This window comes from Pipistrellus kuhlii, unplaced genomic scaffold (genome assembly GCF_014108245.1).
Source record: "Pipistrellus kuhlii isolate mPipKuh1 unplaced genomic scaffold, mPipKuh1.p scaffold_m20_p_6, whole genome shotgun sequence".
Classification (NCBI taxonomy): Eukaryota; Metazoa; Chordata; class Mammalia; order Chiroptera; family Vespertilionidae; genus Pipistrellus; species Pipistrellus kuhlii.
The window spans coordinates 41,113,089-41,130,875 of record NW_023425562.1 but is presented as its reverse complement, the minus strand read 5'-3'; positions in this window follow the sequence as shown (position 1 = coordinate 41,130,875).

Sequence of the window (17,787 nt, the reverse complement as noted above, 5' to 3'; positions counted from 1 at the left end):
TGTTTTACATCTGCCTTTTGCCTTGCATTAAGTCTGATTGTGATTAGATATCATGTAGAATATACACTACATGGAAGCTGTCTCTTTACCTTTCTTTGTGTTTTAATAATTTTTCATTCTTACATGTGTAATTACACGGCTTAAATATACTCCAACATCAGGTTCCAGAACTCTGTGAATTTATTACTTATACTTGAAAAAATGAAATCATTTTTCCATTTCCTTAGGTCAGCAACTTTCAACCTTTTTCATCTCATGGCACATACAAACTAATTACTAAAATTCTTTGACACACCAAAAATATATCTTCTTGCTGATCTGAACAAAAAAGTAAGTATGATTTTGATTGGTTTACAACAAAATAATAATAGCAATTACCTACCCTTTTGCTCCAAAGTGACTTTTTAAAACATCATGTGCCTATACTTCTTTATAAGGATTCCTGGTACCAAGATTTAACCAATCAGATGCCATCTTATTATGTGAGGTTACCAGTAATATTCAGCTATGTTATATGGTTTATATATTTACTAGAGGCCTGTGCATGAAATTCATGCACAGGTGAGGGAGGTGGGGCCCTCAGCTCAGCCTGCAACCTCTCCAATCCAGAACTCCTCAGGGGATGTCTGACTGAACTGGCAGTCAGACATTACTCTCGCAATCTGGGACTACTGGCTCCTAACTGCTCACCTTCCTGCCTGATCACCCCCAACTGCCCTCCCTGATAACCTGGTCATTCCCAACTGCCATTCCTGCCAGCCTAGTTGCCTCCAACTCTTCCCCCTGCCACTGGTTTGGTTGTCACTAACTCTTCCCCTCCCCTGCCCCGATGGCCTGGTCACCTCCAACTGTCCCCAACCTCCCCCACTACTGACCTAGTCACCCCCAACTTCCCCCTCACTGTCACCCTTTACTGCCCCCCACTTGCTAGCCTGGCTGTCCCTTACTGCTCCCATGCCAGCCTGGTTACCCCTAACTGCCCCCTACTGGCCTGGTTACCCACAACTGCCCCTCCCACCAGCCTGGTCACCCTTCTCTACTCCCCTCTGCTGGCCTGGTCATCCCTTACTAAACTCCCTGCTGGCCTTCCCCCCCTGCTGCTAGGCCATTGCCCCATACAGCCTGTTTGGTTGTTTGTTTGGTTGTGATGGTCACTTAGGCTTTTAAACATATATTGTAGATGGTTCCAGACAGGGCATTTATACCAGATGGCTACTGTTGTGCTTATTTGACAATCTAAGAGAAAAGAGGTCAGCACCCCTAACTAAATAGTCCGGTGTTGTATGTTTTAAAAATACTTGTGGCACCTCGGTTGAAACCGCTGCCTTAGGGGAATATAAATCAAATGGTACTCTGGTTTTAAAGCTCTCTTGATTTCTTTCTCCACTGCTTGCTTCTTTTCTCCCTTGTTAGAGGTCACCTCTTGAAATCAGGTATTTTTTTCTGGGAATGCATTCCTTATTACTCAGATACTGATGCATTTTCAGCCTTTTACTCTTTCTATCTGTATTCTTCCTTATTAAGTACCTTTGTGATCCTTTACAGTTGTGTTCAAACCTGGGAATATATTAGAATCTTTAAAAATATAGATTCCTGGACAATACCCTAGGATTGGATTGAACATAGCAATCTGTGCTTTTAGAAAGCTCTGCAAGTAACAACAACAGCTCCAGGAATTTGAGTTTAGAAATTAAAGTTAGAGAAGAAAGTTGATTTCCAGTGTATAATTAACTTAGAAATGGACACATGTAATTAATATGCAATATTCAACAATCTCTACTCATGAAAATGAGTATATTTTAGAATAATGCCCTTTCTCATCTCCCAGCCTTTGCTTTGCACCCACTATTGCTAGTCCTGTATTTTACATCCCTACACACTCAGTTCTTCTCCTTGGTACAAGAACCCCGGGTTCAAAGCTGGTGATAGTTAAACATCTCTGGTAATTTCTTCAGCCAATCCCTGTCCTTGAGTTTTCATGACTTGGTAATCCTCTCTGTTAAATTGTTATTAGATTATGCAATCTAATGCCAACATTGAGATTTTGTGTTGGTTTCTCAATTTTCAGTTATTTCTAATAATATAGACCTCACTGTCTGCATTTAATTTGCTAACCTTTATTTCAAACCATGTGGGTCAGTTTGAAATGTCTTGTTTCAACTTTGATCCACATTCTGATATAATGTATAGCTAAAATCCCAATACTTTGTCATAGGTTGGATCTTTGACTTATTTATGCCATTTCCATCATTCTTTATTTCTAACTAGAGGACTGGTGCATAAAAATTCATGCACTGGAGGTGGGGTCCCTCAGCCCAGCCTGCCCCTTCCCACAGTCCCGGGAGCCCTCAGGGACTGGAGGCAACCCAGAGATCAGGGGAAGGCAACGCCTCATCACACCTCTGCTGCTGCCACTGCCAGCAAAGCAAACCTCAGCCATCCTGGTTACCTGAGCCTTGGGCAGCCCTAGGCGGCTGGGAAGCCACCATCTGAAACTTGCCTGTGCCTTGGTCTAGCCCTGGGAGGCTGGGGACTGAGGGGATTGGGTGCTGCCATCTTGTGGCTGTGGGCACTGCCATCTTTGAGGGTGTGGCAGTCAATTAGCATATTCTTTTCTTATTGGCTGTGAACACCACCATCTTTGAGGGTGGGATAGTTAATTAGTATATCCTCTCCTTATTGGCTGTGAGTGCTACCACCTTTGAGGGTGGGGCCTTCAATTAGCATATTCCCTTCTTATTGATTGTGGCCACTGCCATCTTTGCAATGGTGTGAGGGTCAATTAGCATACTCCTTCTTTATTAGATAGGATAATAGTTTGACTCGGTCCCTACATTTTTGTATATAAATGGCCTATCTGTCTGGGCTTAAAAAGTATTCCTTGAGTTTCCATATCATTGTTTCAATGTTTGAGACACTATTCATTTAGGCAATGACCACTGCTTAACTGCCCTTAGTTTGGGTAAACTCCTGTGCATTTGACCTTGATTAATTGGGAGAACTTTGGTTGTAAGTCAACTTTGGTCAGGAAATCCTGTCCTTGAACAGAAGGTGAAGACAGAGCTACGCATTATCTTTGATGATTTCTCAATGAAACTATGAATATATTAGAAAAAGTTCAATGCAATTTATATTAGTTACCCTGCACATTGTCATGACCTTATCAAGACCAGGTCCCCATATGCTCCAAGGTGTTTCTTAATATAGATTATGAAATCAATTAGGGCATGCAAATTGAGTTATCAGATCAATAGTAATATAAAGTAATCAATTATATACAAAACCTCCATCCAGAATACAGAAAAGTACAATCTAAAAGCAGTTTCATGACAGATGTAAATGGCAATAATTTATTGCTTCATGAAATTATTAATAAAGCTCTTGCTTCATTATCATGCATACATCCTCATCCTTAATGGGCAAGGTTTGCAAAAGACACATACTGTGATAATATAGAGCTTAAGCTGTGAATAGCCTTTTAAGGGGTTGTTTGACTGCACAGCTAATGACTTCAATATCTTGATTGCAGTGTACTTCACATGCATATATTCACTTTTTATCTGGAATTTTAAAGAATACTGAGTTTAAGCCATTACATCCCTCATAAGTGAATTCATAATGCTTTTTTTGTGAAGTCACTAAGGCAAATTGGCTTGCTGCTCAGCGACAAAGATTTAATACTTAATGAAATAACAGATGGCAGGCAATCATTTCAAAGGGGAAGGTCATGACTAATAGCATAAAGAAAATTGATTGTACGGATCTGAGTCTTTGATACTGTCATGGCAAACATCAATCACCCTAGAATTTTCATAAAACATTTTTTTTCTATTCAGGTTCTGAATTGTGTTATAGAGACTAAACAAGTAAACAAAACTTATATGGGACTAGGACACATTTAAAATCTATGGCCCAGAGATACCGTAAAAGGTAGCACAAGGATATATGTAACATCAGCCAAGAAAGATTTTCTTATATGATTATATGTAGATAAACATTTAAGTGATAATGTCACTATTCTCAAACCACATCATATTTATACCAAATAATGGTACAAGAGTAGTGATGTACTGCAATTATGTTCACCTCTTTCCAAATCTCCATCATGTTGGTAGTTTAAAATAACTCACTGGGTCAGTTTATACCATGGAAACAGATTGTTATACATTTGGGATTTTTTTTCAACATTTTGAGGCTTGATTATTGAACATTTCCTATTATAAGTTGAACATGGGAAGTGCAGAGTGAGCATTTCCTGACCGCAATAAGACAGCTAATCAAATCATCCCTATCTACACTAACATGAGAAAGTTGCAAATTGACTGTACCTCCATGACACCCACCAACCAATCACGAGTGAGTATGCAAATTAACCAAGCAAAGATGTAGGGTTAATTTGTATATGCAGGTACAGAACAAAGACAGAAGGCTCTGGCCTGAGTGAAGACTGAAGACGGCTGAAGACTGAAGAGGCAGCTGCAGCTGGAGTTAAGGCCTGGTTCCTGGGTGTCAGAAGAAAACTGGTGCCGGCAGCCAGAGGAAGAAAGGCCTATTGAGCAAAACTTTGTTCATCAGGCCTTTAGTTATATAATAAAAGGAAATATAAGAAATTTTTGCTCATAGTCTCTAAGAATCCATACTCTGTGCTCAGTAAGTTAGCTCTTTGGAGAAGTGAGGACAACTGTAAAATGTGTTGGTCTTTTTTTTTTCTGTCTTCAGTATAGTACTGCAGGGATCTAAGATCCAGTCCCAGGCAATGAATCTGCACATGTAGAAAGTACAGACAGCAAGTTTATAACTTTGCTAGAAATTCTTACTTTCTGCATACAAATAACTAGAAAAAGAGTGAATCAGCTGGATAGTCTATCCTGCTGAACTACAGAAGTTCAATCACATCCTAAAGGCAATAACTGATCAGCAAAATATAGGATCCTGTACATTAGTTAGAATCAGATATTAAAATATAGAATCCCAAGGGGTCAAGATAACTCTGGGATTTCTAACCCAACCTCCAAAGCAACTCTAGTTGCATGCTTCCACCCAGGAGATCTTAGATGGAAATTTTTGTAATGAAAGTGCTATAGAATATTGAAGATAAAAGAAGAATGACTCTTTAAGCAGCCTAGTTTATTAATTAATCTATATTACTATGGATCTGATCACTCAATTTGCATTTCTTGATTGATTGCATAACCTAGATTAAGAAACATTTAACTTGGGCCACATAAGGACATGATCTTGATAAGGTCATGAAATTAAAAGCTTGTGCAATTCTGATTTAAGAGTAAAGCTGGATGCAATTTCCTACAACAGTAAAGTCAAAAAAGTTCCTCAAAATGAAATAGGCAGCCCCCAATTAAGTTTGAAGAGTCAGCTATTGCCAAAAATTCTCAAAGCGAAGAACATATCAAGAGATAATAGTTAAGGTCTTGTTTGAGCCCAAGTGCTGGCCTATCACAAAGTAGGATACAAAAAAGGTGAAAGACTAAATCTCAATGTTTCAATGCAAGTCTCTCTCAAAATCAATTAAGTTAGAAATGTTTTATTGAAACAGGGTCTTTTGGGTTATTCAGCTCTAGCAATACCCAGGACTTATTCTTTGTGTTAGTATTTTCAGACATTAGTCATCAAGTCTTTCCTTCAATATCTCTCTTTTTCATCTATTACTTTATACCCACTATCATGCTCTAATTTGAGTCTTCTGTCCAGAAAGACTGCCTACCTGGCATTGTCCAAATGATTTCCATTCTGTAATTCATAATCCTGTCTCATGTTTATTCAAAAGGCCATTTGTTCAACTTGGATGATCACATTGTAAACATGTCTTTAAAGTAATTAAGAAAGTAAATATATAATAAAAGTTCTTTAAAAAGAAGTCAATAATGAGCCTAAACATAGAGAAACTCATGGCAAAGAGAAGTCAGAGGAGAGTGTATTTACAGTGTGATTCTGTCTGTGCGTCCAGTGCTAATACCCAGAGGGGCAATTCGATCTTCTCAAGGTTTATTGCTTTTAGAAACCTTTCTAAATCTAATTCTGTGTGGTAACTTGATGGATATTCAGGGTACTTGTTTACATCTTGTTGGCTCTCTTTATTCAGGATACAATTTTGAATGAGAGGTCAATATTTCCAGTGTACATTTTCTTTCACTTCCTTCACTTCAGAGTCAGAGTGGCCACCAAATCACTAATGTCATCACCACCACAATCTGCAAAATCACTCACCCGATGAGACTCTGCTAAGAGCAGCTTCATACTCAGCACTGTAAAAACTGCTTTAAAGAGCAAGCAAGCAAACAGAACCAGAATTTTAAAAATGCATTATATTCTCTATAGAAGAGTGATCAACGTGGCAAGGAACATTAGGGTGCAATGTGATTACTGGAGTTTTGGAATTTTGGAATTTTTTTTTATCTGTTTCCAACATGCTGCTTACTCAAACTCCCAAATTACTAAAATCAACCCTGTTGCTCAGCACTCAAGAATTTAATGCATCTGGTATGTAAAGTAGTGCCTGATATAGTTTAGGCACATGCTAAAGTCAGATAATAATCATATGTAAATATACAATATAAAGGTATCTGAATGGGGGAAGAAAAACATAGCTCTTGTGCCAGAACCCACTACTTATAAATTTACCTATTGTAATCATGGGCCAGTTCTTCAGCTGCTTTGATTCCCAAAATTCCCATCTATAAAGTCAGATGTTGAATTGACTATCAGTATTTCTTCCTGTTTTATTAGCTCATGATTCTATGCATATTCCATGAGAGCTGAGTAATATCTTGCAGGCATGCAAGACTTTTAAGTAGCTGTGTGTGTGTGTGTGTGTGTGTGTGTGTGTGTGTGTGTGTGATAAACTCTTTTGAACTTCTATTGTGAGCTGTGGATTTATGCCCAGAGTAATGCACATATGAATACCTGCCATGGTTTTGCATTGAATTTCAGGCAATGTGTCTGTCCGGGAGAGACTTGCTTTCCATCTGCAGCCATAGCTCCCAGGGAGGACCCCGTGCTCTGTGCTTCAAGTGTTCAGAGATGAAGGAAATCTACATAGGCCTTTTCAGATGAAGTGCCAGGGCAGCTTCAAAGCTAAGGGAAGTCCTGGCTTCCTCTGCTCTACTTCCTTTTCTCAGGATATGCCCATGAGGACACAGAGTGCTGTTGCTTTTTTCTTTTTCTCTGTTATATTGCCTTGATGCACTCAAACACTCATGTCTCTCCACCTCCATCTCTCACAATAGGGATGGAACAAGAAATGAAAACAGAACAAGAAATAATTCCCCAATTTCTCCTCTCTCTTGATGCCCTAAAAGACATTATTAGTTTTTTTACTTTTGATATAATGAATGATAATTGAGGAGGCAGAAGGTGAAAATGACTACCGAGGGCTGTTACAGAGTCCAAGTTGTTAAACTATGCACATTCATGTGTGTTGCTTCAGCAAGGGTATCGTTGGAAGCTCCAGAGTCAGATTGTTTCCACTGAGGTTGGAGCTCAGCAGACCTTTGTTATTCTCCTTGCCTGACTTCCTCTAGCTTCATTTAATTGCGCTGAAAGAAAGATCTTCCATTAGAAGCTGCATTTAAAAATTTTTCATAATTACTCACTTTTGGCAATGGAAAAAAAAAAGGTGCGAATATTCTCTTTGCAAAATATTTCTAGCATATATATTCTGGGTCCATATAACATTAATATTTTAGTATTCTTTTAATTAGGTGCAATTGATGACTAAAACTGTTAGTAGTGAGAATGTATTAATGCATGTGAAGCACTGTGGTAAGCATTTGACTTGTTCTCTCATTTACTGGTAGTTCTCACAACATACCTGTAGGTCATGTACTATTATTAGCTCACTTTGTATGCTTGGTAAATAAGATAGAAAAAGGTTAGACAACCTGGAAATATCACAAAGTAGTAAGGTATTGATTTGATATTGTACCCATCTTTATACCCCCAAATTCCTTGCTCTTAATCACCATATACGAACATGGAATCTTATGCAACCAGGAGACTGTAGGGCAGGACACCATATACCTGAACTCCAGGGGTCCTTTTTATCTATCTATCTATTTATCTATCAATCAATCATATATCTATCTATCATATATCTATTTATAGCTATAAATTAACGCTATTCAGAAAATAAAACTGTTAAACTGAAATTTTTAACATCACGCCCAAGTTTGGATTTTATGAATAACTAGAGGCCTGGTGCACAAAATTCATGCACGGGGTGAGGGGCTGCTCTCAGCCCAGCCTGCAGCTTCTCCAATCTGGGACATCCCTCTCACAATCTGGGATTGTTGGCTCCTAACCACTTGCTCCTAACTGCCTCTGCCTGCCATCCTGATTGCTCCTACCCATGTCTGCCTGCTGGCCTGATCACCCCTAACTGCTTCTGCCTACTAGCCTGATTTTCCCCTAACTGCTCTCCTGATGGTTTTATTTCCCCCTAACTGCTCCCCTGCCAACCTGATTGCCCCTGACCTCCTCTGCCTCAGCTTCTACCACCACAGCTTTGTCCAGAAGGATGTCCAGAAGGTCATTTGGTCTAATTAGCATCTTATGCTTATTTAGTATAGATTTTATGCCTCTAAGTAAAAAAGAAAAAGAAAAAAGAATCAAATTCCTTTTGAGAAAAACAAAGCAAAACATCGATCATCAGGATATGGACATTAATCTACATTCAGCCCTAGCTGGTTTGGCTCAGTGGATAGTGCATCAGCCTGTGAACTGAAGTGTCCCAGGTTTGATTCTGGTCAAGGGCATGTACTTTGGTTGCAGGTACCTCCCCAGTAAAGGGTGTTCAAGAAGAAGCTGATCAATGTTTCTAACTCTCTATCCCTCTCCCTCCCTCTCTGTAAAAAATCAATAAAATATATTTTAAAAAAATATTCTACATTCAGTGAACATTAATGCCTATTACTCAATGTGTCCCACTTTCATTTGTGTTTTATTTTGACATTGCCCCTTCTGATTTATTTCCAAGGTTAGATGTCTTGATTTTCATGATTTAATTTGAATTTAAACATTTATCTTAGACAGAATAGTTAAGGAATGCAGGAGTATTTAAGCTCAAACAGTTATCACTAGGCCATAAGCTGTATGGTAAGAAATAAGAGAAACTTTATAAAATGAGTCTGATGCAAGGTTCCTGGTTATCTTTACCACCAGCTTATCTATGATTCAGGGTATCAGGTAAATAGAAACAATTTCTAATAAACAATAATGTATATTGAATAGATTTAAAAGAGAAAATATAATAAATCTATCTGAAATGGATTCAGTGAATTAATCAGCATATCTTTAGAGAGACTTCTAAGTCCTTAACATCCTCCTTTCCTTTAGAATATAAATTTTATTAGCAATTAATATTGCAATATCAGGCAAATATTGCCACCGACAATGATAGAGCTGGTATGGCTTTCAGTTAAATATCCATGATTTGTTTCATTAAAAATTTTCATTACACTGTCAGATTTTTTAAATGTCTCTGAACACATCTCATAATTTTTGAGATATTACAACTAATTTCTTTCCTAGAAAGCATAATTTTCATGCATATTAAGAATGAAGGTACATTTTCAATAACTTTATGTATACTAATCATGAGCTTCCCTATAATGGGATTCACCCAGTTCCCCATTCACTTTCAGATGTGCTATGAGAATGACAATTTGAAGTCAACTTATGAACATTCACATTAAATGTAAAGTGTCTTAACTGCATATATATATTAGCAACCTTTGGATGTTTTATTAGAAGAGCTGTTGAACTTAGTGGGGGAAATTTAACACATACACACACACACATACACACACACACACACACACACACGCACGCACACATGCACGCACACCTTTCCCCCTCAAAGTACCTATTTAGAAAAGAACAATTTTCATTAAATATGGTAATGAAATGTTATATGTTTAAAAAGTCCTTTAAAAATTACAAAAAGAAAACTCACAAGAGCTGTCAAAAAAATGAGAGGGACAACATTCTAGATGTTCTATGCAAGTTACTCTTATTTGAACACAATAAACTATTCAAGTAAGACTCACTGAGTGCACTTGCAGGTCTGTGGAGATTCTACCTAAAAATTAGAAGACACATTTTAATTAAACATTATACTTTCTGATTCATTTCCCCCACAGTCCTTAAAATCATATACATTTATAGGAAGGAGGAACGGAAAGGTTAAATAGGAGCTCGGGTCAGCAAATGCTCTGAGCCTGTCAGATGGGTAGTTGCTAACTGAACGCTTCCCACCGCTGTGCACGTGGAGAGGGATTGCACTGCTTATATTTTCCTAAATCCACATGGAGTTTGCAAATAACAAAGCCAAAGCAAACAACCGAAGTCTTAGAGTCACAAAGGCTTTATGCAAAATTGAATACAGCCAATTTTAATTGTGATTTAAGCAATTTCAAATGTATCTCCTTCTCCCTCTGCTGGTGTTATTGCTTGTTTACCCAACAAACATGATTATCATATATGTCAGAAACAGTAATGACAAGTTCACTGCCAGGGCCTCAGAGCCATATCTAAGCAAGTGTGAGAAAAAAGTAATCTGAGGAAAGAATGAAATTATACTACTGCAGCTACAGGACCACATAAGTAAACAGAATTAGACATTTTTTATTTAGCACCTACTTTTCACACTAGAATATCTCTCTGAGTTTTATAATTAAATATAAATAAACAAGCCATCCGTCAATACAATTAAAAAACAGAGACAAAACAGAAACCACTCTTATGCCATTTTCAGGACAAGATAGAGAATATTTTGTGAATTTAGGCTACAGAATGAATGCTGCTTGAAAAATTATTCCTCCACTTGAATGCACCAGTTTGTGTTTTTAAAAAAATATGTCTTCATTTATTTTAGAGAGAGAGGAAGGGAGAAACATATCAATGTGAAGGAGAAACATTGATCAGCTGCCTCCTACACACCCCTTACTGGGAATGGAGCTTGCAACCTGGGCATGTGCCCTGACTAACAATCAAACCTGAGTCCTTTTGATGCATAAGATGACACTCAACCAACTGAGCCACACCGGCCAGGATTGAATGCACAGGTTTTTGATTTTTCAAGTTTTTTTCTTTTTTTCATTTGACAAAGGCAATTGCTATTAAAAATAAACACTCTTAAAAAATACAACATTGTAATTAATTATTTGTCTCACAATCTGAAAATGTTAACTATTTACAAAGCCATTTTGTATATTTATTTTGCTCACTTAAATATCCTATATAATAAAAGAATAATATGCAAATAGACCAAATGGCAGAACAACTGAACAACCAATCAAAGCGTAATATGCTAATGATAAGTTAAGGCTGCTCAACTGCTCACTATGACACGCACTGACCACCAGAGGGAAGATGCTCCCATCAGTAGTTAGCTTGCTGCTGGGGTCCAGTCGATCAGGGACTGAACAAGATGAGCCAGGCACACCCTGGAGCCCTCCCATGGTCCCTTCCCTGCCCAATCATGCACCAGTGGGGTCCCTCAGCCTAACCTGCACCCTCTTGCAATCTGAGACCCCTTGGGGGATATCGGAGAGTCAGTTTCAGCCTGATCCTGTAGGCCACTCCCATTGGGAGGGTGCTAGGTGCAGGGCTCCTGATTGGTGAGCACTGCTGTGGTAGCACCAGCCTCTCCTGATCAGGACTGATTGGACACGAGCCCACTACAGGCATAGTGGGGCCAGGTGAGCCCACTACAGGCACAGTGGGGCCAGGATGAGCCCACTACAGGCACAGTGGGGCCAGGATGAGCCCACTACAGGCACAGTGGGGCCAGGATGAGCCCACTACAGGCACAGTGGGGCCAGGATGAGCAGGAATGGCAAGTAGGAGCTGATCTCTATAGGCCACCCAGAGGGACCCCACCTGTGCATGAATTCATGCACTGGGCCTCTAGTAGTTTAAGAAAGAGAGGTAAGCAAGAACATTGAAATAATACAGTTTGGCATAAAAAAAAAAAAAAAAATCTGTCATTTTACAAGTTCCTGAATTCAAGATGAACACTTTATGTATTTACTTATTTTAAAAATCAATCTAAACACAATTCCTTGTAATTTCCATTTTATATTTTGCAAAAGTCAAAACTCTACCTATGAGTATTCATATATCTGAATTTTAAAGTTGAAGTAAAATAGAGGGAAATTACAAGACTATTTTACATTAAAGTCAGAGGCGACTCTAAAGGCAGGAATGAGAGGCAAATGAATGTGATTGGACACTGTAAGAGAGTGAAAGAAATGGGCAGGAGAAGAAAAGACAGGAGAGACAAAAGAGTGACAAGTAATGAATCTTAGTAATCTACAAAAAGCGCTAAAGACAAAGTAAATATTCTGGCAGCTATGAGAATCTGTTATTAAACTGATTTCCTTTTATAATGAAGTGAATTTTACTGCAGGGTCAGTTTATTTTGTATTTTATATTCTTGATTTTTAATCTAATCATATAGTAATTCTAATAACGATGATGCCTTATGCCTCTCCCCACCCCTTCAATGAACATCTGGAGATGTAAGGTTACTGGGTCTTAACCAAATCCTATTCAGTTACTTCACTGAATAACCTAAGTACAAATCTAGAACATACATTATGGTTGCCAATTGACAATATATAACAAATGAAAAGAAATGAAACTCAAAAGGCGCAGCAATAAATGTTTCAGTGGATGATGTAAGGAATGAATTAGGAACATCTGCACCATTGTCAGTAAATGTAGCAAAATTAATAGTAAGAACCTTCAGATCAACTGTTGACAGTTTTTTGGCACTTTGTGTAAACATCTTATGAGGATATGATGGAATAATATACCTGCGTTTATCGCCTGTCTGTGGTTCATTAGTCTAACTCAGGGCTTGGCAAACCTGGCCACTTGGCCAACTCTAGCCTATGTCTGTTTCTATAAATACAGCTTTATCAGAAAACAGCCATGCTTACTTGTTTCCTCCTTGTCTGAGGGTTACTTCACACTCTTACAGCAAAGTTCAGTAGCTAAGACCATTTTTTTTATATCTGATGATGTAGAAAACACTCAAGCATAGTGTTGCTTTTTTAAATTTATGAGTATGCACAATTCAACTGAATATTTGGATAACTACATCATACACAATTTAATTAGAATTTTAAAAATTTACTGTATTTTAATGGTAATTAAAGCCAAGTTTCTTTCACATTAATCACAATTACTCTGATATTTTTCAAGAAAATAATTTTGCAATTTATATATACATCAAAGTATGAGATCTTTGATGTGGTACTGGTTTTATGTGGTGAGCATTTAAACTATTTTTAATATCCTTGATTTCTAAGTATTCCAAATGCTTTATTGTAAGTATTAAAATACTTGCATTATCTATTGACCTTTAATTATTTTTTTCTTTCTTATTCTGCTTGATCAAATATAGTATTCTTACATCCCAACAAATGTCATAACTTAGCCCATTTTCCCCCTTCATCTCAATTAATTTACTGTCTTTAATGGGGTGATAATAATGTAAACCTCAAAGGTTTATTTCAGTATTTAAGTGAATGCATATCACTTGAATAGCATAGTGACCTACTGAAACAAGTAATTTGTAGTGATTTTGATGTAGAAAGTATAATCTGCTCATTTGGGCTACTTTATCAAAATACTATGGTCTGCATGGCTTATAAATAACAGAAATTGATTTCTCACAGTTCTGGAGTCTGGGAAGTCCAAGATCGAGGTGCCAGCATGGTTCCTTTGGTAAGGGCCCTCTTCCTAGTTCCTAACTGGCACCTTCTCACTGTGTCCTCAAATGGTGAAGTGGGCAATGGAGATTCTTATAGAATCTCCATTATAAGAGTATTAATCCCATTTATGAGGGCTACAGAGGCATAACCTAAGCAGCCCCCCCCCCCCAAATCCCCACTTTCTAAATACCATCATATGTGATATAGAGGTTTCAACACCAATTTGGGGGAGACAGAAGCATTCAGAACACAGCAAATTCCTTATACTGTTGTAGGACATATGAAGTATTAGCTGGACTAACACACTAAAAATATCTAAATTGATTCTTTTCTGAATGTTTCCACTTTATAGATGTTTTGTTTCCTAGACATTTGTTGATTAAAGTATACAATTAGTATCTGAACCTCGCTTTATTTTGCTTTGTATTCTTTCATAGGAAATAGCTAAGAACTAGCCAAATTGATTTTAGTTAGACATAAAAAGACTAATTATAAACTGTTCCTAAAAAATCAAATGGAAAAAAAAATAATGTTCACTATGTAGGCCTTAAGAATAGTTAGAACTTTCTAAAAAATGTCTTAATTTTGTTTTTGGCCAAGGGAAGCAGGATCTATATATATAAAAGCCTAAGTGACCCGATGACCAAACGACCGGTCAACTGGTCACTATGACCTGCACTGACCACCAGGGGGCAGGCACTCAATGCAGGAGCTGCTCCCTGGTGGTCAGTGCACTCCCACAGCAGGAGCACCACTCAGTTGACCAACAGGCACCAGACAAAAGGCTCACGGCTGGCCACCATAGCCCAGAGACCACAGCTGAGAGGCAGTGAGTCTACTGAGTGGCAGTGGCAGGTGCAGTGGGGCCAGGATAAGCAGGAGTGGCAGGTAGGAGCAGCAGGCAATGTTGGAGTGCTGCTTTTGGCCTGATTCCTGCAGGCTACACAGAGGGACCCTACCGGTGTACAAATCCATGTACTGGGACTCTAGTCTATAATAAAAAAGCCATATGGCTGATGATTAAACACATGAATAGAAACAGAAATCACCTTGCAAAAATCAAATCCCAGTGCCACCACAACTTAACATTGAATGTACTTTTTTTTTGCCTTTGTTTCTTCATCTATACAATATTGCTTCCCTCATAAATTACTGTGCAAATTAACTAAATTAATATAAAGAAAGGGCTTAGAATAGCATCTGGAACATAATAAGCATTCAGAAATAGTACATATTATCTATCATAATAAAGTAAACTATAATATAAACTTTGATATGATGTTTGGATATTTTGGGGGGAAAAAATGAAAATTAACTGTGATCTCCAAATCAAAATTAGAAGTGACAGAAATGAAATAATATTATTGGCACAATTTTGACTCTCACACTTAACAATGATTTTATATCTCTCATTCCTTACCAGAAGGAGAAAATTAGTTAATTCCATTTTAGCACTTTCCTTTTTTTCTTAAATAAATAAAATAAAATTATGAAAATAAAATTTCAACTTGGATCAATATTAAACTTATTTCTCTAAACAATCCATACTAATAAAAGCGTAATATGCTAATTAGACTGGGAGACCTTCCAGCAGACCTTCCTGACATCTTTCTGGACAAAGCCATGGTGACAGGTAGAGGCATTTAGGGACGATTAGGCCACAAGAAGAGGGCAATTGGGGTGATCAGGCTGGCAAGGAGGGCAGTTGGGGGCATTCAGGTCAGTGGGGCAGGGGAGACAGTGGGAGTGAGCAGGCTGGCAGGGGGTGGCAGTTGGGGACCAGCAGACTGGCAAGGGGGGACTCGAGAGTGAACAGGCCAGGAGGTAGAGTGTTTAGGGTGATCAGGCAGGCAGGCAGGTGAGGGGTTAGGAGTCAGCAGTACCAGATTGCGAGAGGAATGTCCAACTGTTGGTTTAGGCCTGTGGGATTGGGCCAAAACTGGCAGTCAGACATCTCCTAAGGGGTCCCAGATTGGAGAGGGTACAGGCCAGGCTGAGGGACACCCCCCCTCCCGTGCATAAATTTTGTGCACTGGGCCACTTGTAAAACAAATAAATACATTATGGTAATAACCTTTTTTTTTCTTAATATATTTTTACTGATTTCAGAGAGGAAAGGAGACAGAGAAAGAAATAGAAACATCAATGATGAGAGAGAATCACTAATTGGCTGCCTCCTGCATGTCCCCTACTGGGGATTGAGGTGGCAACCCAGGCATGTGCACTGACCAAGAATCGAACCATGAACTTCTGGTTCATAGGTCGATGCTCAACCACTTAGCCATGTAGGCAGGGCCAACTTTCTTTTCCTCAATATAAATATAGGACTTTCTGCTTAGGTTAAAATATATTAAGGAAGTAAACAAATCTTCTGTGTTTTAATACTCAGCATTTTGGTACCGTGTTTCCCCAAAAATAAAACATCCTCTGAAAATAAGACCTACTTACAGGTTTCCTTCTGAGTGAAATATAAGACATCCCCCCCAAAAAAAAGGTCCCCCCCTAGGCTCTGTCTCAGAATGAAAATTAATTTACTATAAACTGGTTGCTAGGGCTGCCCCAACTGGCGTCTAGCAACAAGTGAGGTTACACAGAGTCCTGACATCACTGCTGTGTGGAGGCAGAGCGGAGGTCAGAGTGAGCGGTGAGTGCGGGGCGGGAGAGAAGAGGAGACTTTCGCAGATGCATGTAGAAGAACAGGAGGATTAGAGCAGACGGGACTCAGCAAAGGTGGTGAGTGCTGATCTCTCTCTGATGACACTACTTGATGCTCGCGGCCGCCCTCATGATGACTGAAGGTTCTCAGTGGCAGACTCTGCTCCAGCCCAGATGCAGGCACCAGCAAGCCCAGTGACAGTCCCCAGGCAGGCCCCAGGGGGTAAATGTCTGATAAAGGGGTAGGGGGGGGATGTCTGGTGAAGGTGTTCAGTGGCACAGGGGTGGGAGGAGGGGGATCACTTAAAATGACACGGAGGATCAAAAGGGGTTACTAAAATGGTAATCCCCCCTCTGATTCTCCTGTGCCATTTGATTCCCCCCTCTGATTCCCCCTGTGTTATTTTAAGTGATCCCCCTCTCCCCAACTTGATACATGAGAGATTTGGTCCACTGATTCTGAAAGAAATGGAGTCACAAGAAATTCACCACGAAATTCAGGAATTGGATTATTATGATGATGTTCCAGGAGATGATGACATGATTGTCATTGAATAAATGAGTAAATTCTTGATACTGTAGGATTCACAGTTTGTCTGTTTATTTTCATTTAACAATAAATGTGTACCGTATTCTTCTTCATGGAAAAATAAGACATCCCCTGAAAATAAGACCTAGCGCATCTTTGGGAGCAAAAATTAATATAAGACACTGTCTTATTTTCGGGGAAACAGGGTAGTATATTTTACCTCCAGAACTCATGTGTGCACTAACTTTCCAGAATAAAGAAGAGAAATATATACTATAAATTAAAATATTGGTATAAAAGGTCAAAGTGTTAAACCATTAATTCAGTACTGGAATCAAATGGGTTGTAAGCGGTGCCAGTGATGGGGGTGTGAGCACTAGTGGAAACACAGTGCAATCAGAGAAATGAGGCTGTGTAGTAGGGTCAAGGGCAAGTTTAACAGTCACCATGGCCAGGTGATAACAGTAGTACTTTTAAAAGATGCTTATTGTTCAATCAAGTTTGTATTATTTTCTTTCACTACATATTCATTTTGGATAAAGATATGTGAAAAACAAAGAATATAAATGGCTATATCATGTCTATTTTATAAAACTCTTTATAATCTGCCAAAGCAGCAGTTGTTCATTCTTAGGGAAGTACTAAAAATATACTAAACTTTAATAAAAATTATTTTTATTTAGCCTAAGTTCATAATGTTTTATCTATAAAATGCCAAATTGAGAATGAAAGATTTAACATGTTGAACCACATCCCTTGAATGCAACTCCAGCTTATTATTGTGTGTATGAAAAAGCAAAAAGCTTAATGCTACAATATAGTTACTTGAATGATTAAAAGAAAAATATATTTTATATTGTATGT